Source organism: Schistocerca nitens, chromosome 6, assembly GCF_023898315.1.
Source record: "Schistocerca nitens isolate TAMUIC-IGC-003100 chromosome 6, iqSchNite1.1, whole genome shotgun sequence".
Classification (NCBI taxonomy): Eukaryota; Metazoa; Arthropoda; class Insecta; order Orthoptera; family Acrididae; genus Schistocerca; species Schistocerca nitens.
Window position 1 is genome coordinate 687,843,931 of NC_064619.1, and position 8,356 is coordinate 687,852,286.

Below are 8,356 nucleotides of genomic sequence, written 5' to 3' on the forward strand. Positions count from 1 at the left end.
AAAGTCATCCATGAAAGCTAATTGTCAAATGAATGCATTAAATTGAGCATAGAGATTAGTTTTTAACTTCTGACAAATGTCTCTCAGTAATGAGAAGTGTGAGTTCATCCACATGAATACAAAAATATGGCTCTGAGCACTACGCGACTTAACTTCTGAGGTCATCAGTCCCCTAGAACTTAGAACTAATTAAACCTAACTAACCTAAGGACATCACACACATCCATGCCCGAGGCAGGATTCGAACCTGCGACCGTAGCGGTCGCGCGGTTCCAGACTGAAGCGCCTAGAACCGCATGGCCACTGCGGCCGGCTAAGCACGAAGGGATGCAAGTGGTTCGCAGCTGTCATTGTGTCTTCGATTACTACCACAAGTCCCATACAAGCGCAGAAAATGTCTCTCATGCATAATACTGCTCCCATCTGTCTGCGTCCGTGGCACGATACACGTTTCGAGCCGCCACTAACCTCCATGACGGCGTTTGTGGAGACGACCACTTGTGTAGCAAAAATATTATTCACACGAAGAGCCGACACGTTTCTATAAAAAGGTGTTCGAATTCCTATAGTCCCACGCACACTGGAATCGTACCTGACTATGTCGTTGGGTCAACATGTAAACACGTACGAAACACTTGTGTGTGGACCAACACAGTGCTCTTTCTGCAGAGATAGCACACATCACCATCTATCATAGTTTACAGAGCAGACAAGCCTCCGAAGCCCACGTTCTGTGAAGCGTAGTGGACGTCCAACCATTTGGCGTTAGTGGTAGTTTCACTGTCCTCCTAGCTCTTTCCGTAGACGCTCACGACAGTAGCACGTGAACGTTCGACATCTACGCCGATTTCGAGATACTGGTTCACAGGCTCTGCGTAATAATAATCCGTCCTTTGTCAAAGTAGCCCACCTCAGTGGATTTTCACATTAGCAGCCCATATCTTCGCTGGGGTGATCCCCGTCCGTGTCGGCTCCGCTTACATGCATTTGTTACCGCATCACGTGTCCTCAAGACCACCAGGCGGCATCCAAATTTGCAGTGGTCATAATGTTTTGGCTTGTCAGTGTAAATCTAGGACAGCAGAAATATTCCTGTAGAATAAAATCATCACCAACTCCGTAAAAATGTAATTTATGAGCATGAAAATATTTTGCAGCACGTAGAATGTTTGGGAAGTATATTGGGTTGTGATATGATAGGGATTTTTAAAATGTTGACTTGGCTTTTCTATTGGGATTTGAACGATTTACAATTTTTTTTTTGTAGATTTAACTTGTTTCTATGGTCTCAATAGTTCAGAAGAATTTATGTTGAGGACCTACATTGCGGAAATGTATTGGATTGCGATATTATCGTGAATCTTGAAGTCTGACTTGTTGTTATTTTTGGATTTCAATTATGGACAGATTCTTTGGTGATTTTGATTGTTTCTAGCATATCGAAAGTTTGAATTTCGGACACTGACGCGGCTTTTCCGGTTACATTTGAGTGATTCATAGTTTCTTTGGCAGTTTCGTTGTTTGTATGACCTCGATAGTCTGTTTCTCAGTTAAGTTTGTCGTTTCTTTCCTTCGTTTAGTTGGCATTTGTTTTGGATAACCGATTGTGTCATCCATTCGGTTGTACTGTTGTTAGCGCGGTTAGTTATTCTGTTAGGTTGTTTATGTCGGATATCTTACTACATCACTTCCTAAGTTTAGGCATTAGTGTTTAAACTTCTAACGACTGGCGCCGGACACTGTGGCCGAGCAGTTCCAGGCGCTTCAGTCCGGAACCGCGCTGCTACGGTCGTAGGATCGAATCCTGCCTCGGGCAAGGATGTGAGTGATATCAAATGGTTCAAATGGCTCTGAGCACTATGGGACTTAACATCTGTGGTCATCTGTCCCCTAGAACTTAGAACTACTTAAACCTAACTAACCTAAGGACATCACACACATCCATGCCCGAGGCAGGATTCGAACCTGCGACCGTAGAAGTCTCGTGGTTCCGGACTGTGCGCCTAGAACCGGTAGACCACCGCGGCCGGCGTGTGAGTGATATCCTTAGGTTATTTAGGTTTAAGTAGTTCTAAGTCTAGGGGACTGATGACCTCAGATGTTCAATCCCATTTTCTAATGACTGGCAAACGCAAGTGGAATCTTTCACAGAGCTCACAACGAGTTCGAGCTATGGGACAGCTAGATGGCAACAACCGTTACTTCATACTTAACAGCGGAGAACTGGGCACGCAGAGCGTCAGCCAAAATCTCGAACGACTGAAACGTCGGCGCAGACTGATGCTCGGCGTCAGCAGAACGCTGAACGCACGGCGTCTCGACGTGTAGTTGAGAAAGCAGGGCAGTCGTTTGCTCAACGACAGTATACGGAAGAGCGCACGGTCTGTCAGGGTGCTTCTGACACAGCCGAAGTTGTGGCTTCTCATCGCCAGGAGAATGCCGCACGCATTGTCTCCTTGACTGCCTCTGACACAGTAGAAGAGGCAGAAGAGCACCAAGTCGCTGTTATTCAAGACAAGTTGGACCTGATGGGATACCAGTTCAATTTTACACAGAGTACGCGAAGGAACTTGCCCCCCTTCTTTCAGCGGTGTACCGTAGGTCTCTAGAAGAGCGTAGCGTTCCAAAGGATTGGAAAAGGGCACAGGTCATCCCCGTTTTCAAGAAAGGACGCCGAACAGATGTGCAGAACTATAGACCTATATCTCTAACGTCGATCAGTTGTAGAATTTTGGAGCACGTATTATGTTCGAGTATAATGACTTTTCTGGAGACTAGAAATCTACTCTGTAGGAATCAGCATGGGTTTCGAAAAAGACGATCATGTGAAACCCAGCTCGCGCTATTCGTCCACGAGACTCAGAGGGCCATAGACACGGGTTCACAGGTAGATGCCGTGTTTCTTGACTTCCGCAAGGCGTTCGATACAGTTCCCCACAGTCGTTTAATGAACAAAGTAAGAGCATATGGTCTATCAGACCAATTGTGTGATTGGATTGAGGAGTTCCTAGATAACAGGACGCAGCATGTTATTCTCAATGGAGAGAAGTCTTCCGAAGTAAGAGTGATTTCAGGTGTGCCGCAGGGGAGTGTCATAGGCCCGTTGCTGTTCACAATATACATAAATGACCTGGTGGATGACATCGGAAGTTCACTGAGGCTTTTTGCAGATGATGCTGTCGTGTATCGAGAGGTTGTAACAATGGAAAATTGTACTGAAATGCAGGAGGATCTGCAGCGAATTGACGCATGGTGCAGGGAATGGCAATTGAATCTCAATGTAGACAAGTGTAATGTGCTGCGAACACACAGAAAGATAGATCCTTTATCATTTAGCTACAAAATAGCAGGTCAGCAACTGGAAGCAGTTAATACCATAAATTATCTGGGAGTACGCATTAGGAGTGATTTAAAATGGAATGATCATATAATGTTGATCGTCGGTAAAGCAGATGCCAGACTGAGATTCATTGGAAGAATCCTAAGGAAATGCAATCCAAAAACAAAGGAAGTAGGTTACAGTACGCTTGTTCGCCCACTGCTTGAATACTGCTCAGCAGTGTGGGATCCGTACCAGATAGGGTTGATACAAGACATAGAGAAGATCCAACGGAGAGCAGCGCGCTTCGTTACAGGATCATTTAGTAATCGCGAAAGCGTTACGGAGATGATAGATAAACTCCAGTGGAAGACTCTGCAGGAGAGACGCTCAGTAGCTCGGTACGGGCTTTTGTCAAAGTTTCGAGAACATACCTTCACCGAAGAGTGAAGCAGTATATTGCTCCCTCCTACGTATATCTCGCGAAGAGACCATGAGGATAAAATCAGAGAGATTAGAGCCCACACAGAGGCATACCGACAATCCTTCTTTCCACGAACAATACGAGACTGGAATACAAGGGAGAACCGATAGAGGTACTGAAGGTACCCTCCGCCACACACCGTCTGGTGGCTTGCGGAGTATGGATGTAGATGTAGATGTAGATCGGCAAGTATTTCCAATGAATAGCTGGAGATTTTAAAAAAAAAATGTGCTTGCGTCTATGATTCAACTTTAGATATGACTAACCACAGGCTCATCAAAACTGACCGTGCGAACAAGGCATGCAGCTTTTGTGATGTACTGAAATGGAAGCAGGAAACGGCAGGAATGTGCTACTCTGGGGACAAGATATCCGTTCCCACATTAGACTAGTCGGTCGATCCGTTAAAAGAATTATTTTCTGGCGAGACTGATGAGTCACAATGGTTCGTAGGCCATATAAAAGAAAAGTAAATTCATCAATAAAATCATCTCGGTTTACAAGCGACTTCATTTCGAATCAAACATTCAAGCTTTTTTATTTACTTAATTTTATTTACTCGTCAAGTTCCGTAGGACCAAATTGTGGAGCAAATCTCCAAGGTCATGGAACTTTTCAGTACATGAAATTACAACATAAACGTAGTAACAGATAAACATAAATGTTCATGAACCTCAAAAAAGTCAGTCCATAAGTTTAAGTAAACGCTATCAGCAATACAATAAAAATCAGCTTAATTCTTCAAGGAACTCCTCGACAGAATAGAAGGAGTGACACATGAGGAAACTCTTCACTTTTGATTTGAAAGAGCGTGGATTACTTCTAAGATTTTTGAATTCGAGTGGCGGCTTATTGAAAATGGATGCAGCAGTATACTGGATACATTTGTGCATAAGGGTTAAGGAAGTCCGATCCAAGTGCAGGTTTGATTTCTGCCGACAATTAACCGTGTGAAAGCTGCTTATTCTTGGGAATAAACTCATATTGGTAACAAGAAACGACAATAAGGAATATACGTATTGAGAGGCCAATGTCAAAATACCCAGACTCGTGAACAGAGGTCGACAATATGTTCGTGAACTAACACCACTTATTACCCGAACCGCCCGTTTCTGAGCCAAAAATATCCTTTTGGAATTAGAAGAGTTACCCCAAAATATAATACCATACGACAATAGCGAATGAAAATAAGCAAAGTAGACTAATTTTCGTGTCGAACGATCACTCACTTCTGATACCGTTCGAATAGTAAAAATGGCAGTATTAAATCTTTGAACGTGGTCTTTTCACGACAGCTTACTACCTATCTGAACACCTAGAAATTTGAACTGTTTAGTTTCACTAATCATATGTCCATTCTGTGAAATTAAAACGTGAGGTCTTGTTGAATTGTGTGTTAGAAACTGTAAAAACTGAGTCTTACTGTGATTTAGCGTTAGTTTATTTTCTATAAGCCAACTGACGTCATGTACTGCACTGTTTGAAACCGAGCCAATGTTGCACACAACATCCTTTACAACGAAGCTGGTGTCAAAAACAAACAGAAATATTTTCGAGTTATTTGTATTACTAGAGGGCATATCATTTATATAAATAAGGAAAGGAGTGGCCCCAACACTGATCCCTGGGGCACGTCCCACTTCACAGTACCCCACTCAGACCCCACATCACAGCAGATATCAACATTGTCAATAATGACCTTTTTCTGCATGTTGCTAAAGTAAGAGGTGAACCAATTGTAAGCTACTCCCCGTATTCTGTAATGGTCCAACTTCTGGAGCAATATTTTGTGATCAACACAATCAAATGCCTCAGTTAAAACAAAAAATATGCCAAGTGTTCGAAACCTTTTGTTTAACCCATCCAGTATCTCACAGAGAAAAGAGAATATAGCATTTTCAGTTATTAAACGACTTCTAAAGCCGAACTGTACATTTGATGGCAAATCGTGTGATATAAAATGATCAATTATCCTTAGATACATAGCCTTTTCGATAACTTTTGCAAACACTGATGGCATAGAAATAGGTCTAAAATTATCTACATTATCCCTTTCTCCCTTTTTATAAAGCGGCTTTACTACTGAGTACTTTAATTGCTCAGGAAACTGACCATTCCTAAAGGAAAAATTACAAATATGGCTAAATACAGGGCTAACATTTGCAGCACAGTACTTTAATATTCTGCTAAACACGCCATCATAACCATGAGAGTCCTCAGTCTTCAGTGATTTAATTATTGACTCAATCTCCCTCTTGTCTGTATCACAGAGGAGTATTTCAGACATCAGTCTCGAAAAGGCATTTGACAAGAAAGCTATGATTCCCTGTCGAAACTAAATTTTTATTTAATTCGATAGCTTTCTCCGGCAACGTCATCAAGAGTTGAAATCAGTGAGTTCCGTTGCTGGCATGGTGTTCTGCTTATATGGATGTAATGGCAGAGTCTGCTACCTCCAGAGAGGGTCGGAGGGGCGCATGCGCGGAAGGCAAGTCGGGGAGCTTCTAGCGGCTCCGTCCCTCCGCGGGACCTGGGCCCACGAGGTATACGGGTCTCGCAACGAACTTGTGACGTCACACTATTCGACTTGTCCGCCACACTTCAGGAACGCTCGGATTCGCGCAGTGCCCACGGGAAATCAACATTTAATTGGAAAGGTGTCCACTAAAGGTCTTAATTTCGTCGTGTGCTATCGAGAACTTGTATGCATTTCAACATGCAGTCAAGAATTTGTAATCTCGTCTGAAACAGTTACTCGCTCCCTGCCGGAGACGGCTGCTGGCTCTCGTAAGACCTGCGGTGTCACGTGCTGTGACGTACGCGCCATGGCTTTTGTATCTCGTGGGCGAGTGACGCCACATGGTACGGGCAGCAGGCGCCACGTCTGGAACTACCGCTCTCGCGTCCCTATAAGCGTCAAGCCGACGCCTTTGCTTTCCTCAATGTCGAAAGCCACGATCCAGGGAACAAGTGAAGCGACAGGACTACTGGAAGATGACGACCACTGAGACTCTACGATGGAGGACGCCATATTGTGGCGGTCACCGGCCAAGTTCAGAAAGCTGTTCGCTATCAAGCTGAGCACCTGCCGACTCTCGATACTTTGCAGCAAATATGAAACCTCACACTGGTACCAAAGGACAGCACTGGCCAGCGACGACATATACTTCAACGAAGCGCTGAAACTTATTGAGGACAAAATGTTCTCAATGGTGGGAAAACAGCTGTCTGATTTCGGCAGGCGCTCCCACTACGAGTGGAGAGTTATCCACTGATTTGCTCAGGGAGCCCAGTTGCGACATCGCGCAGCGTTGGCGGCTCAAGTCGCCCAAAATGAGCCCCAGCTGTTACCAGAGCAAAGGCATATTTTTTATAAAACTGGGAGTCGCTTGGAGAACGGAGAAGTTGTTCATTACTTCTTCGACACACTTGAGGACGCTGGAGAGACATTTCTGTTTAATTAGCTACTGGCACAATTGCACAAGGAAAGAAATGTCGCGCTAGCTCTTGCATCCTTTGGGATAGCTGCAATCCAGCAGAGGAAGAAGTGCCCAGTCGGTGTTCAAGCTCCTGTTGAACCCTGAGTGTGTCTTACGGCGTAAAGTCAAGCGTCGGCACGATAGAGCAGAGCGGGCTGTGAGCAGACGTCTCCCAATCACACCCTGACCGACCCCTCTCCAGGACGACAACGCAACAGCCGTGGCCCCTATGTGAAGAGGACATAAGCGCCGCACCCGGCTGACCGCGGACCATTTCTACAGAAGCGTCAAGCGACCTGAATAGCAGAGCCAACTGCAGTATTTCACTTGTATTAGGAATTGTATATACTGAAGAAGCTTGTTTATTTTGTCTCGCACCCTTTGCTTGCTACACATCTGTGTAATATTCAAAGTTAAGTATTGTCATTTACTATTCGCAATAAAATTAATTAATAGGATTTGTTCGAATTGTTTGTCTAACGATCGGAGAAAGCAGGTTTCCTAGACACTCCACATTCGACGACTAAGCAGGATTCAACGGAGAGAAAACCCAAACTTGCAATATAAGAGAGAGCTGTGGTCGCGCCGCTCTGTTGCAGCAATGCAGATTGATCTGTAGCGAGAATAAATACTTTATATTATTTTTCTTTCCATAGGACTGGCACGAAGTGTCCTGAACGAATGACAGTAAATTTTTGGTATTTAAACACCAATGATAACTGAAATTTAGAGTTCTCTAATAATTAATTGAGACTAATTGTTACACAGAAAACTAACCTGAGTTTTAAATGTTTCTTAAAGGGAAGACTAAGAACAATAACAGCCTCAAAAGAGTCACCCTTTTTGGATTTAGAGATATTATAATGATAGCAACTTCTCTCTCTTTTTCTTTTCTTAATATATAACTACTGTTCAAGTAATTTCCCTTGCGAAAATGCTTTGAAGAAAACTTGTTTCATTACGTATGAGAACGATACCTTTAATCTGGTCATTATTTCAAAATAAGAACTCCTATTATACTCTTACTGCACACGTGACTCAGTTTATTTTTGATTCTCTACTCCTGTTTATGTC